The following is a 27,800-nucleotide window of genomic DNA, read 5'->3' as shown; positions in this document are numbered from 1 at the left end:
ATGGCCGCTAAAGTAGGGCTGAAAATCAGTGCATAATCAGTTATATCACCAAATATAACCGGCTATCCTCTAGCTGCTAACCGGCAATATTCATCAGGTGACAGCTGACTATCCCCCTCTGAATATCACCAGATAGCCGGTTATGAGGCATTTAACTGGCCAGTGTGTCGAAACTGGCCACTTAAATGCGTTTGAACATTGGGAGGGGGGGGGGGGCTAAACTTTATATTTTTACATGGATCTTCAGAAAGTGGATAGTCTTCAGTTAAACTGTCACTCTGGTATCAACACCGGCAGATGAAGCAGCTAATTCAGGATTTACTGCACAGTAGACAGTAACACAGATCTGCGCTACTGTCTCCAGTTTTAAAAAGGCAGCCAGCACGCTAAAAATCCCATGTTAGCTGCTTAACTTGGACATGATCTGGGTGTGACAAGGGTAGGTGGAGGAGTGGCTGGGTATGGCAGCTAATGTATGGCCCCTACTCACCCCTCCTGCCGACCCCCCCACCCAGTACCACTGAACCACCAATTACATGCATAGTTCATTAGAATGATGATGATGATATATATATATATTTATATATATACAGACACACACACACATTTGACCATTATGCAAAATCCCCACCTAAGTTCTATTCTATAAATATGCATATATCATACATAGGAAGGAATTCAATAATTGCACCAAAAATTGTAAGCTGAAAAAACAATTCAGCACTAAACGCTATTCTATAAAGACAGTGTGCCCTTTTTAGAACAGCATTTGGTTTAACTTTTGAGTGCCGTACTTATGCCTGCTAAAAGCAGGTGTAAATGCAGGTGCCCAACTTAGCCACACTTTGGGTGAATTCTGTAATTCCATACCCGACTTTTTCAAATGCTCTGTTATGTCCCCTTTTCAGATATACGCTATGAGAGTTAGGCACCAAGCATTATAGAATAATATGCAGCCAGTTGTATGTGCAAGTTCTAATTGATGCCAATTAACTGCAATAATCAGTTGTTTGAGCCCAATTATTGCTAGTTAAGGGCTCATTGATCAATTAAGTTGTATGCACTATTGGGCATATATCCAAATTGCATAGCACAACTTTAGGTGCCATATTTAGAATCTAGGGAATAATATCTATTTTACAGGTCAGAGTACATATAGGTGGAGTCTGGGTAGAGTATGGATGGGACTCACACATGCATAACTTACCAAATACTATAAATTCCAAGTATATCACCAGAATTTAGACACATAGACATACCCCCAAATTCTATAAAAGTCACTAAAAATTGTACACACAATTTAATTGAATAACAAGTCAATTAGTGATGATAATTGGCTTCTTAACAAGCAATTAATGGTACTAATTGGATTTAATTAAAATTTATGCATGTAAATTTAAACATGGGTTCAAAAAGAGGGTGTGACCATGGGAGGGTCATGGATGGATCAAGGGTGTACCTTTAATTTACATGCATTGTTATAGAACAACGGAGATCCGTGGGCAATTTAGGCATGGGGATTTACACCAAAGTTTCATTGATGTAAATGATCGCACCTAAACATAGTCATGGTTCCCGGCACTAAGTGCTATTCTATAAATGGTGCCTAACTTTAAGCACCATTTATAGAATAACACCAAGCCTGGCACTGATTTTTTAAGTGCCATTAATAGAATTTAGTCTATAATGTGCAGCATTATGATTTATATTACACTATAACTCTGTAATAATACTGTACCTCACAACTTTGTAATTGTAATGCATTAATGCAATCTCAAATAACTGTTAAATGTAAGCTACATTGAACCGAAACTCATTTTGGATAATTGCGGGATACAAGCATGAATAAATAAATAAATAAATTTCAGCACCTGTGTGTGCATATTTTCTCAGTTCAGTTAGCATTCTATAAAGTTAAGTAGGCACCTATGTTTCTTTATAGAATAGGCTTCTACCAGACACCCTCTGGGCATCTATAGATGTCAAGATATAGAATTACCCTAAAAGTTTAACTACTGGTGCCGAAATTCAGTAGGAAATAGAAACAAACCATTTCAGCACAAGTGATCTAACTTTATCAGTTTAAAGAGAAGGAAGATATGGTCTGCAAGTTTAACATTCAACCCACTGAATTACTACAGGTCACACAAATTCTATCTCACATTTAACATTTGTTTTATTAGTTAAATGAGAAAATATTGCACGGTATTTTTATCCAACTAAGACCTATAGGAAATTTAAAAAATGTCAAACTCTTTTTTTGGCTGTACAAGAGTATTCCCTTGTGTAGAAATAAAAACATGCTATTTGCATAGTCAAGGTCTTTATTAATGTCAGCTCAGACTCATTGTAGATCCTGTCACTGTCAACAGCAGAAAATACTGATAGCATAAAAGATCCTGTAATAATGAAATTTCATTTGCCAGATGGACAAGTAGTGCAGTACCCTTTGTGATAATATTCACAAAGTTGAGAACTGAACTATATGAAAATTTATTTAAAAAAGCAAATCATAGATTGTGAAATGATAATAACAAATTGACTGAAAAAAAAGAGTAATCTTGGAGGTGTTTTAGTTCCTAGTCATGGTCTGGGACTTCAAGCAAAATAAAACGGAACAGTTATTTCAATTTCAATTTCGCATTTTACAACCATGTCATTTCAGTATGGCTTACATAGTTTTGTGGAAGGTATATAAGTTTGGTAGATTTAGGAGGATATACACAAAACAATATTAGAGCCTATACAATGTGACTTACAATAGGTTTGGGAAAGATGTACACATTAGATAGTTTTAAGAGAAATATACAGGGGATTGTTAGATCCTAGGTAGATTGCATAATGCTAATAATGAACAATGCATAAGGTAAAGGGGTGAAATAAATATAGGATGGTTTGGTTCAATGTGTGGTGTTTTAGTAGTAGAGAAGGGGTATTATAGATGTGGCGTACTGGATGAGAGGGGAAGTGGTCATTGGTGGAGAGGGGGTTAGGAGACATGACAATCACTGTAAGGAGTGAGAGATAGGAGTCAGAAGTATTAACTGTTCTCTATTAGGTGTTTTGTTAAGAGGTGAGTCTTTAGTCTTTTATGGAAGGATAGATAATCTGAGGACCATTTTATGTCAGTTGGTAGTGCATTCCAGAATCTAGTTGCCAGAAATGGGAATCCTTTACTACAAATTGATTTGTACTCTACAGTTAGGCAGGTGAAGGAGGACAAAATTCATGGCGCATTTCAGTGCGTCTTTAAGTGGGAGATTGATGAGATTGTACACATAGTCTGGCGCCAATCCATGTACAATGGAATATATGAATGTAATAAGTTTACAGTGTATTCTGGTTTTTATTGGTAGCCAATGTAGAGTTTGTAGTAGGGGAGAGGGTGGCTCTTTGGTATCGTTTGGCTCTGTAGATATGTCTTGCTGCAGTTTTCTGAGCTGTTTGGATGGGGGTGGGGGGTCAGTCTTTGTTCCTTGCATCCTGTGTACAGACTGTTGCAATAATCGATCTGGGATAGAGTTAGCACTTGAACCACGTGGCAAAATGACTTCATAGAGATTAAGTTTCTGATCCTTCCCAACTTCCAAAAAGTGTGCCGACTATGTTTTTAGTCATCTGTGATGTGTGGTGGTCAAAGTTAAGGCAGGTCTATTGAGATGGCTAGGATTTTTAGGTTGGTTTTGAGGGGGAGGCTGTAAGTTCTGTGGTGCTATATTCTCTTCACTTTTCCTATATTAAACCTGTTATTGTTTGTTTGTTTTTATTTCTAGTTTTTTTTAAGCTGTACAAATAGTTCAGAAGTAGTATGCTTGATTTAATAGTTTTGTTTGGGTTTATTGTTTCAGTCTTTTGTTGTGTTTTACTGTCTAGTGACAAGTCTTTTAACCACACCTAATTTGCAAATGCTGAACTCTATCTCATATCTCTGGTTTACATTGAGTTGACCAAATTGATAAATAGGTGTTATATTTAGGGGCTCTTTTACTAAAGGGTGTTAGAATCTAGGCTTAGCACATCTTAACTTGGGACTTTCCAGTGTCTAAGCCAAGATTCAACATGGCAGTATTTAGGAGGTTTGTTATTATTATTATTATTATTATTATTATTTCCAGGTCCTGAACTAATCCTTCCATTAGCATATGGGACTTGCAAAAAATTAATGTGGGAGCACTTAGCACCTCCTATTTAGGAGATGCTAAATGCTTCTGTGTTTACTCAGTGTCAGCTAGTTAACATGCATTAATATGAATGCCCTAGCTGCTCATTGTAATACTTTTACCTAGGATTATCAGTAGTGGTAAAAATGATGCAGAACCCTTTGCGCATTAGACATTGAATAATGTGCAAGATAGACTGTCTACAACCAGTCTGAATCAAATGCTTTAAGCACAGTGAACTTTGAGCTTCGGGGCCCAATTTGCTTAACTCGCCATGAGCTTTTGAACTTACCAGATAGTATTGTGAGTTAGGTCTCTCTCATGATAGCTTTTCCTCTCTATTTATTTATGGAATGGGCTACCAAAAGCTGTGAAAACAATCCACGACCACTTGAACTTCAGGAAATCACTAAAAAAACAACCTCTTCAAAAAGGCCTACCCCCAATGGCCCCATGTAACTCTCTTCACCTACCAACACAGCATGACTATGATCGAACAGGACAAAACACAATCTTCATCCATTCTGACCCTCCACTTATACCTCATACGATCACTATACAACTTTGTATTTGTTATCCACTGACTGGGCAAAAGCCTCTGATGGTACTATGTAAGCCACACTGAGCCTGCAAATAGGTGGGAAATGTGGGGTACAAATGCAACAAATAAAATAAATAAATACATTTGTAGAAGTGACCATCTTCTTTGAAACAGTTCATTTAATAGCCAGATGGATCTAGATTGAAACGCTCATGACTCAACTTTAATTAAGAGAATTATTGACATAATCACAGAGGTGTTACAATTGAAAAATTGACTATGTGCCAGCTTTCAGAGGTCTGTTCGTTGAAAACGAGTAAATATTCCATTGTGTCACATATGTTTTTCAAAATAAGAAAAATAAATTTGCATATGCTTTTACAACACCTTTTTCTTACCCCATCTTCCTTCACAGCAATTTCACTTATGCAACATTCTGGGTGGAATACTCTGCCTTTTACTGTTTACAATCAGTTAATTAAGAAAACAGCTGCTCTCTGACAAATGATGGGTGAAGTGTAGTCCTCTGAGCCTTTTCATCACATGCAATGTATTACTGCTCCAAGTGACACAACCTATTGAGGGATCATTATCTGAAAGAAACTTGTGTTCTACACATGTGATTTATACATTATGTACAGCATTTTGGCTAAATTCAGCAACTTATAAGGACAGTCTATACTGTACATGAATAAATTAAATCTTTAGAATGGCTGAAAATAAAGTACTGAAAAAGGAATTGACACATAACTTTTTTTTTCCCTTAGAGCTGACTGCACAAATGACAAAAACATAGAGCAAGAATAAAGCTCTGTGGGTACTCATGCCCTCTAAAGTTTGAAATACTCGTGCAATAATATTCTGTACACAAAATGTAATTAACTATTAATCCCTGTTGATAATTCAGCTACAAACTAGCCTTTCTATGTGATGCATTTAAATGATAAGTGCTTCCTTTTCAATGTGTAATTAGAATCCCTTTAGCACTTGGACATGTTCAGCTCAGATTGCATAATTGGCTGAGCATTGCTAATCCTCTAATGTTGTAGAGAGGGAATACCTCACAGGGATGAGTTTGTTCCCTTAAAATGTTCTAGCCCAAGAGTGTAGATAAGCAATGCACCATTCTATAAATGCAGTTCCAATATGATACATCACATAGGGCTGGGCTGTGCAGGCTGTGTTCAAATTGGGTTCCTGCAACTTTAATAATATATTTTTTACTTATTTACAAATCACATTTTTACAGACTTTTGTTCTGTCTTTGTGGAGGTACCAGTCCTAAGCTTTTCTTCAAACTTCTTTCAATTATTTTATTTGGAGATAGGAAACTTACTTTCCCTTTATAGTACAAAAAACCTCTCCTCGCGCCCTGTGATCGTGAGCTGGATCTATATTTACATCTAACCCTCCTCATAGACAACAAAAGAAAAAGCCTACAGCAATGTGCATCAACTGGATCTTCTAAGGATATCAGAACTAGAAACTGCAAAGTGAATAACTACAATCTGTGAGTTGGCATTTCAAGTCCCTCAATCGCCTCTGCATTAAATCTCCAAAGAAATTCATACAGAAGTGCAAAGTACAGTCATTTGATTCTCTACTACTGGAAGTCTATGATCTCCCAGGCCTGGTTTGAATTTACAACTTTAACAGGTCTATTCTTTCAGACCTGTTGACTTAAAGCCTTTAATCCTATAGTGCTAACTGGTAAACATTGCTTTACGGTATCCAAAGTTTGTAGAGTCTTGTAAAACTGTAGCTCCACCTAGTGAAATGTGTCTAAGAAACGTTTTCACACAAAAAATGTTACTTGGCCCCACAGACTAGAGACCTCAGGAATCTCAGTAGGTTGTGGGGAGAGGAAACTATAACCCCTACCAACCAAGAGCAGACAAAAGTGCAAGAGGTCAAATACCTACCTAACAGTACTTAAATGATCACTTCAATGCTATACCATAGCTACACCCATACCTTGCTTTGGAACCATAGACCTGGTGAATGCCATACCAGCTGCTTAGAAATTCTCAATGATGAATAATGTTATCCATGGACAGCATTTAGACATCTTAGGACTAAGTGAAACCTGACTAGATCAAAATGGGGGTTGACCAGTGGCTAAACTATGCCCAACAAATTTCCACAGTCAACATCAATCAAAATGGGGTAGAGGGGTAGCATTCCTGATTTAGGATACAATCAAATTGTGTAGAATTGCCATTCCCCTGCTAAATGAATCAGAATCCTTTTTAATCCAGCTAGAAGAGAAGAAGCCAATGGTATACCAAGCACCTTATAACAACACATCATCCTAAGGTAATTGGTGACCCTGAATTACCTTAGGATGGTGATCATGGGAGACTTCAATCTAAATATTGAAACCCCAGATACCATCACAGCTCTCTTCCTGGACATGATGACAGCACTAGGATTCATGCAGGTGATCAATTTTCGAACCAATTATAGTCTAGAACACTAGAATTAGTGTTCAAAAAAGGGATTGACATCCCAGAATGCTGGGATATTGGTATTAAAATAACATCCCTATCACGGACAGATCACTTTCTAATTAAGTTCTCCCTAAGTCAGTGGTTCCCATAATTGGTCCTGGAGGCACCCCAGCCTGTCAGATTGTAGGGATAGCCACAATGAATATTCATGAGAAATATTTCCATGCACTGCCTCCACTGTATGCAATTCTTTCTCATCAATATTCATTGTGGATATCCCAAAAACCTGACTAGCTGGGGTGCCTCCAGGACCAGGTTTGAGAACAACTGTCATAAGTATTGCCATACTAGGTCCATGAAGCCCACCATCCTGTTTCCAACAGTGGTCAATTCAGGTCACAAGTACCTGGCAAGATCCCAGAAAAGTACAATACATTTTACACTGCTTATCCTAGAAATAAGCAGTGGATTTTCCCCAAGTCCATTTTAATAATGGTCTATGGACTTTTCCTTTAGGAAGGCATCCAAACATTTTTTAAACCCCGCTAAACTAACCACCTTTACTACATTCTCTGGCAACGAATTCCAGAGTTTAATTACACATTGAGATCTCCTGAAACAAATGGCATTTTTTGAGCTTGGAAGGAGATTAGAGAGAAGAAAAAACTGCTGAGAATTTCCTAAGGCCTTGGACTATCCACATATGGATGAAAAGACAATGTATGTGGAACACACACATTTAGCTAAGATCCCAGAGAAACAGCACTACTAAAAAAGTCTTATGCCCCATTCACAAATGCTCACCTTAGTTTTCTCCAAAACTTCAGACATGAGCGAAGGATGGAAACTAGAAAGGAGATGGCATAAATCTCACCAAGGTGAGGACAGACTAAACAGTAGAAAACACATGTCAAGGTACCACCAAGTTAACAGCAGCAAAACAAAAAAACAATATATCTTTGAAAGCATTGAACAGGCTGCCAATTTAACCAAACACCTCTTCAGCATAGTAAAAACCTACTGCGACCTCCACAGCAGAATCGGCCTGCCCACTCAAAACTGAACTGCAATGATTTTGCTGCATACTTTGCCAACAGATCTCCACCAGGATTTACAAGCAGGCCCATCAAATCTCCAGTCAGCTAACCAGGAGCACACAAACTTGCCCCCTCCTGACACAGACAAATGGGATGCTTAACCCAATAACAGAGGAGGGTCTTGACAAAATCCTAAGAGGCCTTCAACCAACTATCTGCTTTCTTGACCCCTGCCCTCAGAAAAGGTGCCACAAAAATTGTGAACTCCCCTCTTTCTAATGGGCAACTACCAATAGCATTAAAAAGGCAGTGGTGTGTCCTTTTCTAAAGAACAAACTTGACCAGTACAAGCTTGAAAGTTACTGGCCAATATCTAATATCCCATTTAAAATGAAAATTTTATTACATTACAAATTATACACTACATCATTACAAATTATACCATCACATCACCAAAGAATGCAATCTATATAGTAAAATAAACTAAAGAAAATATTTATATCAAGAGAAAACACCAAAAACAAAGGTTGCAGCCTGTTATAACAGTACCCCCTAATCATCCATGAGTGATTTCAATTCTTCCTTGGAAACCACAAATTCTAATAATTGTTTGGGATCACTAAAGACTTAGGAATTATTTTGATAAGACAAACAACAAGAAAAAGGAAAACAAAAAACAACAACAAAAAAAAATCATACCCAGAATTGAGAAGGCAAGTTTTGTCATAATTGTACATGACATATATATCTTCAATACTGGATTACTGTAATGCACTCCACACTGGTCTGACTACAGAGGATTTGCACCAGCTCCAATTGATTCAGAATGCTGTAGCAAGACTAATAGAAGATTGTAAATGTTGTGACCACATCAAAGCCCTTAAAGGAAATGGCTCAGAGTACTTGAAGAACAGGATTTCCATCTGCACACTTCCAAGGTCACTAAGGTCCTCCCCAAGGAGTATCCCTAACCATACCCTCTCCAAAGGACATAACACAATGTGATGATACCCACCAGTGAGCATTCTCTAAAGTAGCTCCCATACTCTGCAATGCACTCCATGAAAGTCTTTGTTTAACACAAGAGTCTACTTCAGGAAGCAGGTGAAAGCTTGGATCTTCACAGAGGCCTTTAGTGGAAGAAGTAACAAACTTGCTAGTCACACACGTGTGCGGAGTGCCACTGGCTACACATACTGTAGCAGGGCATGTTTATCCACTCCTACCCTAGCTGAGATTATATTCATACACCTTTCTGACTGCATGCAACTTTATTTAAATTAGTACCCTTATTTTCTAAATCCTGTTACTCTGTCTTATCTATCTATATGTTTCACCTTTGCTTACACTCTATGCTATCTATTAAAATGCTTTATTGTGTTGCTATTGTAATGTAGCATACTATGAAATATCTCAAGGGCATTTATGTACAGGAAGAAAGCCTTTTTCAAATGAAGGCGAGCTCTGGAATGAGGGGGCATACGACAAAGTTAAGAGGGAATAGGCTTAGGAGTAACCTAAGGAAGTATTATTTCACAGAAAGGGTGGTGGAGGCGTGGAATGGCCTCCTGGTGGAGGTGGTGGAGTCGAGGACTATTCTAGAATTAAAAAAGGCATGGGATAAGCATGTGGGATCGCTTAGGAACAGGAAGAATTAGGGGTTACAGGGAATGGGCAGACTGGATGGGTCATATGGCCTTTATCTGCCGTCATGTTTCTATGTTCCTATAACTTGTATTGTTCTTTGAATATTTCTACTGCTGTAATTGTCTAATGTGTATGTTTGACTTATTCTTGCTGTATACTGCCTTGAGTTAATTCATTCAAAAATGTGGTAAATAAATCCTAATAAATAATCTACCTGCCATTAATCTGGGTTAAGTGGGAGTGTCTATCTTCAAGTAAACTACAGTGGGTTTACACCAGTGTTCTATAATGGAATCTGGGTGCCCAATTACAGAAATGACCTTATGGTTTGTGGGTAAAAAGTTCCACTTAGATATTTTTCTTTTGAAATACAAGGGGCCACTTATTAAAATGTTAAGTGTTTGAAATTGCCAAAGTTTAAAGGCCATGTTTAACATATAAACTATAAAACCCCTTTGTTAATTATAGAGAGCATTCTGAACAATTTTTCATTTAGTTAATGATAAAGAAAAGTTCTTTACTACATGTTAATTGAGGGCCTGATGATCAATTCCCCACACTGTTCTGAAACAGCACTGTAAAATAGTGTCAGAACATTGTGGAGAATTAATTTCCCAATGACTAACGCTAATAATATGTAATTATCAGGGGAAAGTGCGGAAGTATTGTGCCAGGGCATGCACTCAGGCACAGTCCTCCTGCACTCGTTTGACAGATCTGACTGTCAAAAGTCCGGACCTGTCAAACATTTCAAGGGTTTACCTCCAGACCACCCCCAAAGCAAGGCCCAGGTGGCCTACCACTCCCAAGACCTCACACCCCCTGGACACAAAACCAGGGGGAGGGGCTGGAGGTCTAATGGATCTCTAGCCCCCTTGACACCCCCTCCAAAAGAAGAGGGGGCTGGAGGTCACCGAACCTCCAGCACACATCTGGTTGTCTAGCTGGTGATCTAGCGGCCCTGAACCGCCCTTACCTTTAAATGATGGAGGAGGGAGTAACATTCCCTCCTCCTTCCAGTGCCACCTCCAAAGCAGCATCCTGGGATGTGATGGACGAGACTTCCATACCATATAAGGGAGTTTGTACACACAGGGCCAGATTCTATACATGGCACTGAAAACATTGGTGCCAAAACAAAGGTGCTTAGTGCTATTCTATAAACCTTGCCTAAAGTTTGGCATGGTTTATAGAATACGCATAGCGCTCATCCCCACAACTAAAATTTATTCACAACCTATTTAGAAAGTTAGGTGCATAAATTCTAATTAGTGCAAATTAGTGCTGATAATTGCTTGTTTTGGGCAAACTATCAGCACCAATTTGCGTGTTAGTCAATTAACCTGTGCACACAATTTGACCATACTGCAAAATTTGCACGCACAAGTTTAGTCGTCATATATAGAATCCATGCCACAGCTTCTAGAATAGCGACTAAGGGCAGTTGTGTATGCAACTGCAAATTGGTGCCAATTAGCACCAATTAACAAATATTAAATTGATAATTGACTGTTAGCTCCAATTAACAGTCAATTAATAAATTGTGCACACAACTGACATTATTCTATAAATTTGATATATTGCTCTTCGCAGGGGTATCAGAGAGGTGTAGAAAGCAAATTAAAAACAGGCTGGAAAGGTACTACAAATTGCAAAAAGGAAAGGGGAAAAATCAATCAATCAATCAATCAATCAGGTATGCTGCTGTTTTGGGCCAGGATCATCAAGAGGGGTGTCAAATGGAAAGCTATTATATAAAAAAAGTGAGCTTTCAGGAGAGATTTAAGTAGAAAGGTGTGGTAGCTGTGTTAGTCCACTCTTAAAGGTTATCAATAGAAATCAAACAAAATAAAACATGGAAAAGAAAATAAGATGATACCTTTTTTATTGGACATAACTTAATACATTTCTTGATTAGCTTTCGAAGGGAATAAGCAAATGTACTATCAGCTAGCACATTTGCTTATTCCCGATCTGATGAAGAAGAAGAGATTTAGAGTGACAAAAAGATTCCTCTGAGCGGAGGGCTAATGGGAGGGCGTATCAAAGGGATGGAACAAGGTAGAAGAAAGTAGAGTAGATTCTAGACAGGATAGGTGGACTGGGGGAATAGAAAGATAAAAAGCAGAAAGGGACCGGAGAGGACGAGAAGAGGTATGGGGGAAATGAGGGAGGTAAGGTAGGTTGGGAACCAAGCTGCAGAGCCTTAAAAGTCAAAATAAGAAGCTTGAATTGAATCCAAAAGGAGATAGAAAGCTAGTGATTGTGTGCAAGAAGAGGGGAGACATGTTCATGTGCATAACTGAGAAGATGAATAGCAGTGTTTTGGACTGTCTACAGAAGAAAGAGAGATAAACTTTAAGAAGACCAGCAAGTATAACATTACAGTAATCTAAATGAGAAGTGACCAAAGAAGAGTTGAGTGTGGTACGGAAGAAGATATCAAGGTAACTACAAAGAAAATGGATCAGGGAGAGAAAAAAGAAGCAGGACTTTATAGTAGACAAGACATAAGAAGAAAAAGAAAGCTGAGGGTCAAAAGTCATGCCCAAGGACTTAAGAGAGCTGACAAGGGTAAGTGGAGTACTAGATAAAGAGAAGTCAATGGTAGGAGGGGGGAATTTCCAAAAATCCAAAGGGAGACAGATTTGGATGGATTTAGGACTTGGTGGTTAGACGTTAGCCAAGAGGAAATGGCAGACAAACAGAAAATATTATTGAACATTCCAGACACGTTTCCTTTAGCGAAACAAAAATGGAGCAAGAAAGATTTTAGATAGAGGTGGAAGAGTGGAATAAATTACCAGAAGAATTAAAAATATGCTGTGACATTCTGCTTTCAGAATGTTTTTTTTTTTTAATTTTACCTGTTCCCTGGAGGAAACATTTGGATAAAATTTGCTTTTTTGATTGTTTTATCAATTTTGAGGTCAATATTCAAAAGGGTTTAACTGGGAAGGAGAGGCCTCAGCCCTACCGTAAGGGATTACTGATACCTTCCAATCCTGAATCCATTCACCTCACCTCCAGTCCCCAATCCCCAAATCTGAGCCTTCCCCTATCCATTCCCCCAATCCATCTTGGTTCATTCCCACAATCCCCAAATCTGATTTCCCACCCCAATCCATTCTCCCCATTCCCACATCCTATCTCCTCAACCCTTTGATCTGTGCCATCCCATCCCCATATCTGATTCTCCCACCCTGATTCTCTCCCCTGATCCCCAAATCTGATTCCTCCATCCTCTAAAAATGTTCTCCTCCTGCAACAGAAAGCTCCCCTACAGTTTTCAAAATCCCCCGACTCATGGGACCCACAACTACCCCCAAAATTTATCTGGGGTAATCCCTAGTTCTTTAGTGGCATGGGACAGGAATTCCCCTCCACTCCTGAGCTATCTCCAGATTCCAAAAAAGCATAGATTACCTCTGGTGGTAAACGTCTGGTACTACTTCTAGATGTCAGAACTGCAACTATCTTGAATTTGACATTGTGCATCTGGGCTATGCTATCTGCCTTGTGTGCCCTCTGCATTTACCACACAGCCTTTGCACTTATCACACATTTTTTACCTTAACATGTGGTGAGTGCAAAGATTTACTATGTTTTAGTAATTGAGCCACTATGTTTTCGAGGAGATCAGTGGCTTAACATTTGGCTTCTCCTCCATCAGTTTCAAATGGATTTTTGAGAAAGGAGAAAGGGGAACGTGTTTGCTAAAGTTCAGTTTATTACTTTTCCAGTGCATCAGCACATTTTTCTACTGGAAACTGAACTCTCATTCTTTCAACAAATAGCTGATGAAATGCAGGAAAATGTGCTATTTACCTCTTTCATATGTTTAACAAGTCGCCTTAAACTCTACATTTAACATTCTGTCACATATGAGTCTCCCTTTGCTTTCCAGCTGTAGGTTAAAGGAGTTCAAAAATTCTTTAAACCGCTCAAAAACAAAATAAAGTAATATTTCCTTTCTAGATTGGTGAGCTCAGAGACAGTTTAGTCCTTGTTCAAGAGATAAGCATTGCTTTCAGGAAGCAGATCATAAAAATATTTCATACTCTGTTCCTACTTATTCCATGTGGTGCAGTAGAATTCCATAGATAGTCAAGATCAAAAGAAATTCCTGGAATTATCTATTACAAAGACCATATGTTTGCATACAATTAACACAGAGCACAATAACCTTTATGGCTGAATCCCACTGCATTGCTTTGCAGCATAATGCTTGCTAATGAATTATGCAGTGGATTTGTATTGGATCTATATGGCCATGGTCATCTAATTCCTAATTCATACAGCCAATAAATCCCTTTCTGAATTCATATTATGCACTCTATTTTATCAAAAGATAAAGTAGCTAGATCCAAAATTTCTTCAGTAACATTACAGAAGAAATACATTAATGTGGTTTATAATATTTTATGTATTTTATTCTTGTTATCCTTTGTATTTTCTTCTAATTTTAATCTTAAACTTTAAACCATTTAAATGTCCTTCAATGAACAATCCAGAGGTGTACCCAGACCTCAGTTTAGGAGGGGGTGTGAGCCCAAAGTGTGTGGGGGGGGGGGGCACATTTTGTCCTGCCTCTCCACCACTCCAGAAACCTGCCATAACCCCACATACCTGGGCTGCCAGGAGTCTCCAAGCCCTGCCAACACAAGTTTCCTTGCAGTGCTATTCACTACCATACTGCCTGTCCTGCTTTCCCACCCTGGTGCATGCTTGTTTTTAGTGAAATTGAGCATGCACGATGCTCGCACTTGCTCTATTTCATTAAAAATGAGTATGGGGAAGGGAAGGGAAATGGGACTTGATATACCACATTTATGTGGTATTTTGCAACTACATTCAAAGCAGTTTACATATATACAGGTACTTATTTTGTACCTGGGGCAATGGAGGGTTAAGTGACTTGCCCAGAGTCACAAGGAACTGCCAAGTCATTGCTCATCACAAGCAGCAGATTGTCTTGTACTAGCCTCTGGCAACCTTGTTGGACAGACTGGATGACCATACAGGTCTTTATCTGTCCTCATTAACTATGTTACTGTGTATGTAAAAATAAGAGTTCATTAACCATTTCAGGCTTTAGCTGTGTTCTTTGGTCATCCATTATAAGTCCAGCAAGTGAAAATTTCCTTTCAAATGAGGTACTGGTTGCTGGAACAGCTAAACGATACCTTGCAAGCTGACTTAGTTTAGCCAAAACTATTTTCTTGCTGTACCAAAATGACTAAACATTCTCACAAGTTTCTGAGTCCATTAACTAACTAAATCAGTCCATTGGCATTTTGGAGGTATAACTGTTTTAATGTTCTTCATCCCCACAATAAAACCACGATCATTATTACCATTACCGCAGTAATGCCATGCAGATCATCCCTGTCCTCAAGGTAATACTCTGCAGATTGCCACATCGCTACTGGAATTACTGTGATTACCACAGTATTACACTTTCCCCATTAACATGTCATGCTCTAACTAAAAACACGTGGTAGGATGTTCCACCATAACATCTAAAGCAGTGCTTGTCAATCTTTTTGTCGCCATGACCCCATGATCACAGCTAAATAAAACTATGTGACCTTCAAAGGTGCATTATAATGATGCATCTATCGTGAGCCCACTCAGGTCATGACCCCAAATAAGGGTTTTGTGACCCCATTTGGTATCCTGACCTACAGTTTGGGAAACTCTGATCTAGAGTTAGGTAAAAGATTGCATACTAAAACTTCAAAACAACATTGCAACCTGCTTATTCCAATCTTTTGTACACCATTGTACACTTCAGAGATATAACTGGAAAATAATTCTGACCTACAAGCTTTGGTATCCATGGGCATATTATGATTAGAAAATCTGATTGATTTATGCATTTGTAACTCAGATTATTAAAGTCAACTGAGAAAATTTATTGACAAAATATGAACAGGTGTTATAATTTAGAACTTATGAATACTTTACCTTAGCGTATATGATGATATATAAGTAAAGTGATAGACAGATGATATATGATAGATAGAGATATTGCTTAACTCTCCATTGCCTTGGGTATAAAATTACATTGTAAACCCTCCATAGAGAAGAGATTACATACTGTACTTGAATGTAACTCACTTTGAGCTACAACTGAAAAAAAAATAGTGTGAGCTAAATCTAAAATCCCTTATCTTCCTCTTTCCTACTATAAGTATGTCATAAAGAACAACTCAAGTTTTTTCCTTCATTTTGAATGATTGTTTATTTTATTTTTCAAATCCTTTACTTTTCATAGTCAGTTATTTTACCACTATACCACAAGGCTGATAATGTTCTAATCCTAACAGTGCAAAAGAAGAGGGGATGAGAAGGTATTCCCAAATCTACCAATACTGCTCACTGCCTGAAGACCCTAGTTGCATACTTATTTTGGGCTGCTGCCAGATACGGTCTTCAGCTAGGGGTTCTTTTACAAAAGCACACTGAAAAATGGCTTGCGGTAGTGTAGGCGCAGGTTTTGGGCGTGCGCTGATTCATTTTTTAGCGTGCCTGTAAAAAAGGCCTCTTTATTTTTTTGGCCAAAAACGGACATGTGGCAAAATCCAAATTGCTGCATGTCCATTTTTGGTCTGAGACCTCACCTCCAGCCATAGACCTAGCGGTAAAGAATCTGGGCAGTAATGACCTACGCACTTCAAATGCCACTTGGTGCGCGTACATTACGTGTGGCAGAAAATAAAAAATATTTTCCAGATGCGTGTAGCGGACAAGCACCAAGGGCCACGCGGTAACTGGGCGGTAACTCCAATTTGGCATGCGTTCAGCGCACATAATGAGGCTCATTTTCAAAGCACTTAGCCTCCCAAAGTGCTTTGAAAATATGCCTAGGCACCTACGCGGCTTAGTAAAAGGGGCCCCCAGTGAGCAGTATTGGGGAATACCTTCTCATCCCCTCTTCTTTTGCGCTGTTAGGATAGAACATTATCAGGGCAATGGCTTCTGGGTAGCAAGTGGCATAGTACAAAATAACCACACTTTGGGCTCACATTCTAAGGGGTCCCATGAAGTCCATTGCTGTATTAATAAAACAGGTAAATATCTTTGAAGTGGCAGTTTAATTATGTACCCTGGAAATCTAATATAAAAAATATCGACCCCTGACACTGCACACTGGATCATCATCTATTATGCTGTTAATTTAAACATCTATTTAGCATCCACAGAAAATCCCATAGCCCTTCCTCTACGAATTGATGCAAACCAGGAAAGACGCATTTTTTAAGGAAGTCACCATACAAAAAAAAGTTCTGATTTTGGTGTAAACTCAGTAAAAACTTAAATCATTTCCAGTACCAAGCATATTGTGAACTACATGTAATAAAAAGCCTATAAAAATCACTCAGGACCTATAGATCAAATCTACTATACCATAACACCACTAACTTACAGAAGTAATGAAACATGCACCCTATCTAAGAAAACACAACATAGTAAATATTGCAGTGGGACCTAGAATGCCTATTAGGAAACTGAACAAGCTGAATTATTATAGATACAGTACTTAAATAGAAGCACCATGCAGAGCACTTGCCTTGGTCACAAACACTGAACACAAATAGACCCTTGCTAAGTAGGGAATAAGTGACCACAAATTTAAAATATGGACATGTAGACAAAATTAAACTTAAACCCCAAGAAATCACACTCTGCACACAGTGCAAAAATAGAGAAATAGAATCAGCACCCTGACCTGTGAAATATATAAAGCAGTGTAAATTTCCTGTAAAACTGACACTTTCTGTTCACTCAATTAAAAATAAAATTCTTCATCCCTCCATCTCCATCTAGCATCTCTCCCAGCCACCTACTACCCCCCCCCCCCCGTATCAAATATCCTTCTATGTCCCTCTCCTCCTTCTGTGTCAGCAGCACCTTATTCCTCCCATGTTTACTACAACTTGTAACATTCTCCTTCAAAACTTTGTAATTCTATTTACTATGTAAGCCACATTGAACCTGCTATGTGTGGGAAAGCGCGGGGTACAAATGTAATTATTATTATTATTATTAATAATAATAATAATACCCAGAATATCATTCTTTCTGACCTCAACCTCACATAATGTCTAGCGCCCTGTTTTGTCATCTTACTCCCCTCATGCACAGCATCTCCCTCTTTCTTCATGCAAATCCTGTGTCAAGTATTTTCCTGCACACTGCAACCACCCATGTCCAGCATCTTCCCATATCTCTTTTTCCTCCCTACCTGATCTAGCATCCCCTCTCTCATTCTGCCTCCTCTAAGCCAGTATCTTCCCCCATTCCATTCCAGTACTTCCCCTCTCTTCCACCCATCTCAACCCAGCATCTGCCTTCTGTCACCTTTCTCCCCCCATGTCCACTATCACCACTTCTCTCCCCCTTTGTTGTCTGGGCATTTTACTTTTCTAACTGGGCTGGTCCAAGTCTATTTTCTACTCTCCATGTGTTAGTCTTCTCCTAAATGCTTTACCAGGTTGACTTTTCTATTTCTTCTCTTTCCTGTTGCCATCTTCCTACATCTGTCTGGCACTGATCATTATTTTTATGTTTTCTATTTGACTTTTATCTTTTCTGTGTTTTTTTATCTGCTCATTCTCCTTTTCTCTCACCCTCTAGTCCTTAGTCTTCTCCTTTTCACATTTCATCTCCCTACTGGGTTTTCCCATTTTTCTCTTATCCCTTCTCCACGTATCCCATTGTCCCCTCTATCTCCCCCCATCTTTTACCCATCCCTTAGTCCCCCATTTCCTTCCTCTGTACTCACCCTCTCAGCTCTAACCCACCCTCAACTGCCTCTCATCTCCTCACCAACCCCAGCTCCATGTTTGTCTCTGATTCCTTCTATTGCCTCCAGGCCATAGCTTCACAAACTGTGTGGTCACAAAACTTGCCTTTGGGATCACAACCTAGTTGGACTCTACCTCATTATTCTGCAAATCCAGGGGGTCACACAATTTTATTTGGTCACAATCATGGGGATCGCAACCACAAAAAGATTGAGAATCACTGCTGCAGTTCATTCTTCTCTTACCTTGTACCCCATCTTCTATTACCTCTCTTTCACCATCTTTTTAACACCATTTCTATCTTTATTCAACGCCTTCAGAAACATATCTCCTTCCTCTCATATCCCTTCCCAGTACCCCCATCCCTTTTCAATGCTTCTCATCCAATCTCTATTCTTTCAGGTCATTCACACTATCCACCTTATAATTGAAAGAGAAAAATGTCTAGATTTCGACCCAAATCGGGAGATAGACGTTTACCTCACAAAAACGAATAAATCGGTATAATGGAAAGGCGATTTTGGACGTTTTCAACTGCACTCCATCGCGGAAGCGTACAAAGTTGATGGGGGCATGTCGGAGGCGTGGTGAAGGCGGGACTGGGGCGTGGTTATCACCCGAACAGAGATGGGCGCCTTTCGCCGATAATGGAAAAAAAGTATGCGTTTGTAGCTAGAATTTAGGGCACTTTTCCTGGACCCTGTTTTTTCACGAATAAGGCCCCAAAAAGTGCCCTAAATGACCAGATTACCCCCAGAGGGAATCGGGGATGACCTCCCCTGACTCCCCCAGTGGTCACTAACCCCCTCCCACCACAAAAAATGATGTTTCACAACTTTTTATTTTCACTCTCAAATGTCATACCCACCTCCCTGGCAGCAGTATGCAGGTCCCTGGAGCAGTTGTTAGGGGGTGCAGTGGACTTCAGGGAGGTGGACCCTGGCCCATCCCCCCCCTACCTGTTACAATTGTGCTGCTTAATGCTTATTAGTCGTCCAACCCCCTAAACCCACTGTACCCACATGTAGGTGCCCCCCTTCACCCCTTAGGGCTATAATAATGGTGTAGACTTGTGAGCAGTGGGTTTTGAGGGGGATTTGGGGGGCTCAACACACAAGGGAAGGGTGCTATGCACCTGGGAGCTCTTTTACCTTTTTTTTTTTTTTTTGTAAAAGTGCCCCCTAGGGTGCCCGGTTGGTGTCCTGGCATGTGAGGGGGACCAGTGCACTACGAATCCTGGCCCCTCCCACGAACAAATGCCTTGAATTTATTCGTTTTTGAGCTGGGCGCTTTCATTTTCCATTATCACTGAAAAACAAAAACGCCCAGCTCACAAATTGTCGAATAAAACATGGACGTCTATTTTTTTCGATAATACGGTTCGGTCCGCCCCTTCACGAACCCGTTCTCGGAGATAAACGCCCATGGAGATAGACGTTTTCGTTCAATTATGCCCCTCTATGTGTTTCAACCTTTTCCCACATTTTATCCTCTTTCTCTTACCCACCATTTCATACCCTCACTCTTTCAACCCATAAACATACCCCCACTCATACCTCCAAATTGTCAGATACTCACTGTCCTTTCAAAATTCCCATTATGTCTTTCCCATTCATAAGTCCCACTCATCTTCTGCTCTATTTCCTTATCCTCTCCATGAACCCTATTCATCTGCTCTTTGCACCCTTTTCCCCAGTCCCATCTATCTTCTGCTTTGTCCCCCTTCTCGCCTCACCCCCTAGTGCCATCCATCATCCACTATGTTCCCCTTCTCCCACCACCCCCCAGTGCCAATCATCTTCTACTCTGTACCCCTCTCTCATCCCACCACTCCCATCCATTCTCTACTCTGTTCTCAAACCACTAGTCCCATTAATTTTTTGCTCTTTCCAGGGTCTCCTGTCTATTTGACAGTTCTTCACTGTCTGTGTCTACCATCATTCCTTTTATGTCCTTGCCCCTTTTCCTTCTCCTATGTTACTCTGCCTCCCTGTGTCCAAATTTTCCCCCTCTTTTCCCTTTCTCCTGCACCCCCAACTTGGGGTCATCATCTCTCTTTATCTCCCTTGGTAGGTCCAGCAGCTATCCCCATCTCTACTACCCTTAACCCCTAGTACAGCTATCCCTTCCTCCTTTTACCTAGTCTCCCAAAACTACTCCCACCCCCACCTACACCGGCCACCCAAAAACATCCCTCATGTCTATCCCCTTGCTGTCTCATCCATCTAACCACCAAAACTATTCACTCCAAAATTGTCTCAGTATCCACAACTACTCTCACTCTCCAAATTTACACCCTATGATTATCCCCATCCTTAAAACTACCCCTTACAACCACACCCAACCCTTCAACTACCTTCATCCCAAAACTATTGTCTTCAACTACCTCCTATGCCCCAACTATCCTATCCCTTAGATCTATCATTCCACAGCTTCTGTGGCCTCTACAGTCACCTCATCTCCTAAAATTACATCACCATAACTACCACTTACAAATAAAATATAGTTGGAAGCTTTTGATATGGGATAACATCAAGCCTTGTTAAAGAAGTACTCTCCTGTTTCCTTTAAATTTTTTTTTCCAACCAGTATCCTATCATGATCCCTTGTCTTTTCTACCACTTGATATTTTATTGCTCCTACCATCCCAGCAACTCTCTCCCCCATGGATCCTCTTCCCCACCCCCTCATTTGAATTCTGTCTTCCCTCTCCCCCCACCTGCTGCAATCTGCCAACCTTCCCCATCTAGAATTTCTTTTTTCCTTTCCCTTCCCTTCCTCTTCCCACCCCACAGGCATCTTTCTCTTTCTCTATCAACATCTGCCCCCACCCCCACAGTCCAGTATTTCTTTCCCTTCCCTCCTCTCAAGGTACGGTATCTCTTTTGCTTCTGTCCATGTACAATGACACTGCAGGGCCCTTTTTACCGCCGCTTGGTAAAAGGGGCTCTTAATGATAAGGATGGCACCATCCTGTCAAAGTCTTAAGCCACTCTGGGAACTGTGGTACAGTATAATACAAGGAAGATAATGTTGCATTCTTGTTATGAAAGTTAATAAAGCTGTATCTAGGTTTTGCCACTGCATTATTTTCTTTATAGAATTGTTTGGGAGTATATGGATGAGAACAAATGAATGCATGGTGAAAGGAGAGAAAGCCTATTCTATAATTATTTTATGTTATATATATTTGTGCACTAAAAAGAAGTAAAAAAAAAACAAGTGCACAAACATGGAAATAAAGTTAACTGGATATTTTAATCTAGTTAACTTGATATTGTAAAATCTACGATTTGTCTGGGTAGCTCTCACCCACAGACTTTGCACCGCTTTTAAAAAATGGAAGTATGTACACTGCTGCAGGAAGATATGCTTTTCCAAATGTTTATGGGGCCCTTTTACTAAGCCGCGTAAGCGCCTATGTGCACCCAACATGTGCCAATTCTGAGTTACTGCCCGGCTACTGCATGGTCCGGGCGGTAATTTCAATTCTGATGCACATCCACCATGTGCGCCAGAAAATAATTTTTATTTTCTGGCGTGTGGTGCTACTGGCCGGTGAAAGGCATTTGATGCGCATAGACCATTACCACCCAGTTAACGAGTGAGACCTTACCGCTAAGTCAATGGGTGGTGGTAAGGTCTTAGAGCCAAAATGGATGTGCGTCAATTTTCATTTTGCCACATGTCCATTTTTGGTCTTAAATTTTAAAAAGACATTTTTACAGGTGCACTGAAAAATGGATCTGCGTGTGTCCAAAACACACGCCTACACTACTGCAGCCATTTTTCAGCGCACCTTAGTAAAAGGACCCCTATATATTTTTTAAGTATGTAGTTTTCTAATACCAAACACGCATGCTTTTTCAAATTTCTCTCCTTAAAAATCTGCAAACAGCACAAAACATTGCTGCTCACCCTTATATGCAGTGCTCCTCACTTTGCGAAGGCTTTTCCTCTCTTATTAGAATTGCACTGGCTCCCCATCAACACCAGGATCACATTTAAAATACATGTGTGACTGTATACCAAATTCTCTATGGTCTATCACCTTCTTACATGCAACATCTAATTGATTTACCTTCATGTAATGCAACATTAACCTCCAGAGAATTCCTCTCGCTCCATTATCCAAATTGTAACAGAATACCTTACAAATCACTTCTGGTCGCAGGCTTCACATATCAGAGCGCTAAACTTTGGAATTCCTACCTAAGCAATTAAGATGCATAGATGACTATTTAAGATTTTGCAAATTATTAAAAGCTTTTCTGCTTTTAATAAACTAATATTGCCATGTATTCTTGCCTGTTTCAACTAAGCCAGTTCTCTAGACTTAAGAGCATGTAAATTTGTAGACATGTAAACATGTAAACTTTCCTGATATGTTAAAATGTTATAATCATCTGATTGTATTATACTTTGAAGTTTTTTCTTGCATGTAAGCCACATAGAACCTAATCTTCTTCAGGTTAATGTGGATACAAATATCATAAATAAATAAATGTGATGCTTTCATCCTCTATACCTATCCTACACCCAGGATCTCCTTGCATGTTGAACAAAATTTGCATATTTTTATCTACCCTAAGCACATATTATTTTCAAAAATGCATTTTTGCTGTACACTGGGTCAACCTAGGGATATCGGCTTTTGAAAATTGCCATCTAAGGGCCCCTTTTACAAAGCAGCGGTACCCGTACTGCCACTTTGCAATGCGCCAATCCATCCTACCAGCAGGCTCCAGGAAGAGCCTGGCGATAGTGCCTGCCCTCAATGCACACAATTTCAGGCATGTCAGATTTTTAAAAAAAGGACTTACCAAGCAGAAATTGGGCAGCACCGTGTGGGAGCCCTTACTGCTTCCTAAATAAGTGGCGGTAAAGGCTCCCCTGGGATATGGCTGCATGACAAGTGCTTCACTTACCGTATGGCCACTTCCATCCCCCATCGGGAATTTCCTTTTCCAAGCGGCGGTAAAAGACGAGCTTTGGCACGAAGCAAACCCGCATGTCGGCACCTCATCAAGGCCCCTTTTACCGCCACTTGTTACAAGGGGCCCTAAATGTAACTAGTAAAGTTTTAAAAATTCGGTCCATATTCTCTTGTTTTAAATTGTGGCTCAAATGTTTAGACAATAAAGGGAAAACAAAAAAGCAAAATATTGTTTTCCCAAATTATCTGCAATTTAAAATAACTCTCAGTGACCCTTCCAATAATTCCTGACTACCTATTTCTTGCTGTCTTTACATGTTGCTTTTCATATTTTCATGTCTTTTTCTTCATTTTCATGCCCTGTGACATCTCCGCCATCAAAGTTACTCCTGCTTCAAAACTATGGTCTACTGATGTCAGAATACAAAACATCTCTCAAGCAAAAATGTGCCACTGAGTTTGAGGGCCATCCTAATCTTAGAATAGATCAGTTCCTTGCTGTGCATTTATGAAAGAAGTGTTTGATCTCCCTCCATGATTCTCTCAGTTCACAGTGCTGAAACTGATTAACTTATAATTGTTAATATTGTTTGTAACAATAATCTTGATTTTCTGTTCATTTTTCTGTGGAAAAGCAGATAGATTTCATGTTGATTTGCAATGTAGGCTTTCTCCTTTAATCAAGTCTGTTTGATGATTACTTGGAGCTGCACACAATTACCAGGAGTAAATCTAGAATCACTTTTGTCATCTACAGTTATCATCAATTAGTTCTCTGACTCATAGTCACCATGTAGGTGGCATTTCCTAATAATCTCATAGACTGTAATTATGGATATAAAATTAGGTATTATTTCATTTCAGCCAAAATATAACTTAAAACTTTGCATAAATAATAAAAATTCCAGCAAAAGGTGAAAACTTGTTATAATATTCCAAATTTGGTCATTTTTTTCATTTGTAGTATCATTACTGTCAACAGTAGTAAGAGTAAGGGGTCCTTTTACAAAGGTGCCCTGAAAAATGACTTGCGGTAGTGTAGGTGTGGGTTTTGGGTGGGCGCTGATCCATTAATAATTGGCTTGTTAACAAAGAATCATTGGCACTAATTAGATTTTTTAATAGTCATTTACACACATAAATTTAGGTGCAGGATCCACGCCTAAATTTTATACATGATCTGAAAAGGGGGGCTTGGAAATGGAAGGATCATGGACATAATGGGGGCATTCCTAAAATATATGCATATTGTTATAGAATAACAGGAATATATATACCTAATTTAGATGTGTACATTTGTACCACGTTTCAGCTGGTGCAAATGACCATGCCTAAAGTTAGACATGATTCCATGGCATAAGCATTATTCTGTAAACCCCACCTAACTTTAGGCACGGTTTATAGAATAGTGCTTTCTTGTGCCAATTTTTTTGATTCCATATATAGAACCTAGCCCCAAGTGTGCCTTAAAATGCCTAAAAATAGCAGACAGGTGTCCAAACTGTAGAGAACACACTGTAAAGGAGGTAAATGTGTGTGCATATACATCATTCAAAGCAAACCAGCAATAAAAATAAATATTTTTCTGGAGATATTTCAGTTGATGTGCATATACACCATGGCATGTACAAACACAGGCCTACAAACTGGCATTTCTGTCATAAAGAAGGTCTTTGCATAACTTATTGAACCTCCTCTTTGTAGTATCTCATCAATTCTGCAGAACTTGTTATTGTTTCTTCTATCAGAAACTTTCCACTAATGTGCATTTAAAGATTTGTGTCAGGAATATTTTATGAAATCACTTTAACAAGGCTAGTATAGGCTGGCTCTTCAATAGAGTTTTAACTGGGAGGTTCAGGGGTCCTTTTACTAAGGTGCGCTGAAAAATGGCCTGTGATAGTGTAGGCACATGTTTGGGGCACACGCGGATTCATTTTTCAGTGCGCCTGCAAAAGATGTCTTTTTTAAAAATTTTTGATGAAAATGGACGTGCAGCAAACTAAAAATTGGTGCACGTCCATTTTGGGTCTCAGATCTTACCTTACCTAGAAGTAAGGTCTCACCCGTTTACCAGGCGGTAATGACCCACACATGTCAAAGGCCACTTGGCGCGCATAGTGGACACGCACCAGAAAATAATTATTTTTGGACTTGCATATCGGACATGAGCCAAAAATGAAATTACCGCAAGAGCCACATGGTAGCCGGGTGGTAACTCCAAATTGGCGTGCATTGGGTGCACATAGACATTTATGTGGCTTAATAAAAGGGTCCCCAGGACAGTTCACACATATGAAATATTCCATAAGCATTGAGTATGTGCATCCCACTAAAATGCTCACCTACTGTACAATTACAGCAGAAAAAAGGGTTTTTAGAGCTGGAACCAAGATGGTGGCAGCAGTCTGGTAGTGTGCTGTTCTACTCTCCTGTGGTAAAGAAGAGAGGTAAAATGAGGGTTTACCCCCTCAGAAACCTTACAATCATCTCCTTCACTTACTGTTGTTCCAATGGATACTTTTGTGCTTTGAGAAAGGACCACATCTTCAGTTACTGTGGGTCATATGACTGTCTCAGTATCGAATCTAGGAGGAACATCACCGGAGTTCAGAATTTACTGGCATACATTTCTAATCATATTCTGTAATGTAGTGCGCTTAAATTCTAACATACGCAGGCAAAAAGGGTGTGGATAGGGACGTGAAAATGGGCATTTCATAGACATTACAAAATCTATGCATGCTGTTATAAAATATGGGCCAACTTTTCATTGGCATAAATGGACGTGCATAAGTACATAAGTATTGCCATACTGGGACATACCGAAGGTCCATCAAGCATAGCATCCTGTTTCCAACAGTGGCCAATCTAGGGCACAGGTACCTGGCAAGATCCCCCCCAAAATACAATACATTTTATGCTGCTTATCCTATAAATTAGCCTTGGATTTTCACCCAAGTCCATTTTAATAATGGTCTATGGACTTTTCCTTTAGGAAGTTATCCAAACATTTTTAAAACTCTGCTAAGCTAACTGCTTTTACTACATTCTCTGGCAATGAATTCCAGAGTTTAATTACACATTGAGTGTGTAGATTTAGTTGCAAAAACTACGCCTAAGTATATTCTAAATATTGTGTGTAGATTTACACACGGTATTTAAAATACTCTTAGGCATGATTGCCTATCTTGTGTTAATTTTAGGCGCCATATATAAAATCAGGGCTTTTGTGGGTAATGTAGTTAGGATTTATCCAGACTTGGCCAAAGAGACACAGAAAAGAAGGAAGAGCTTTCTTTTGCTTAAACCTGGGGTACTCCAATTAGGGGCACTCTTTTCCCACAAATATCCCTGTAAATGTATAGTTAAATATAAGTCAGTTAAGAATACATTTTTTGACCTGCATGAGCTCTCTGCATTCATTAGTAGCAAGAGAGTCATCACGAGCTCATTGGATAGAGTAGATGCTATGTAATGTTGTATTGATATGTTTTTGGTTTCTACCACTGCATGCTGATTTTTGTTGTTAATGTATCTTTTTCTTCGGAATTTTCCACTTGTTTACCACCTCCATGATGTCATGGACTCTAGAGTTGGATAGTATTTTTTTTTCTTAATTGTATTGGTTATGATTTGAGGCAAGATTTTGTTTTTCTTGTTTTCCCGTATAAGTTTTTGAAATGCTTGAATATTGTTAAACTACAATAAAATAAAAAAAAATAATAATAATAAACAGCAGAAAAAAGGAAGTGTTGATACCCCTATACAAGTCATTGGTAAAGCCCCCTTGGAGCATCATGTTCAGTTTTGGAGGTTGTATCTCTCAAAGGACATGAAAAAGACTTGAGGAGGTCCAGAGGAAGACAACAAAAATAGTACAGAGTTTGTACCATAAAACGTATGAGAAAGATTGAAAGACCTGAATATGTGAACACTAGAGGAAAGGAGAGAAGAGGTATGGTATAGACATTTAAGCACTTGAAAAGTATTAGGGCTCTATTTACTAATCCATGCTGTATGCGCACTAATTTTTAGCATACTAAAAAGTTAGTTCACTTATAGTGCGGCTTAGTAAACAGAGCTCTTTATATACAAACAAACCTCTTCCAAAGATGTGGAATCAGTAGAGCTAGAGGACATTAATAGAGGTTGCAGGGCAGTAGACTTAGGGTTAATGTCAGGAAACATGTTTTCACAAAGAAGGTAGTTGATG

Source organism: Microcaecilia unicolor, chromosome 1 (genome assembly GCF_901765095.1).
Source record: "Microcaecilia unicolor chromosome 1, aMicUni1.1, whole genome shotgun sequence".
NCBI classification, from domain to species: Eukaryota; Metazoa; Chordata; class Amphibia; order Gymnophiona; family Siphonopidae; genus Microcaecilia; species Microcaecilia unicolor.
This window is presented reverse-complemented; position numbering follows the sequence as displayed.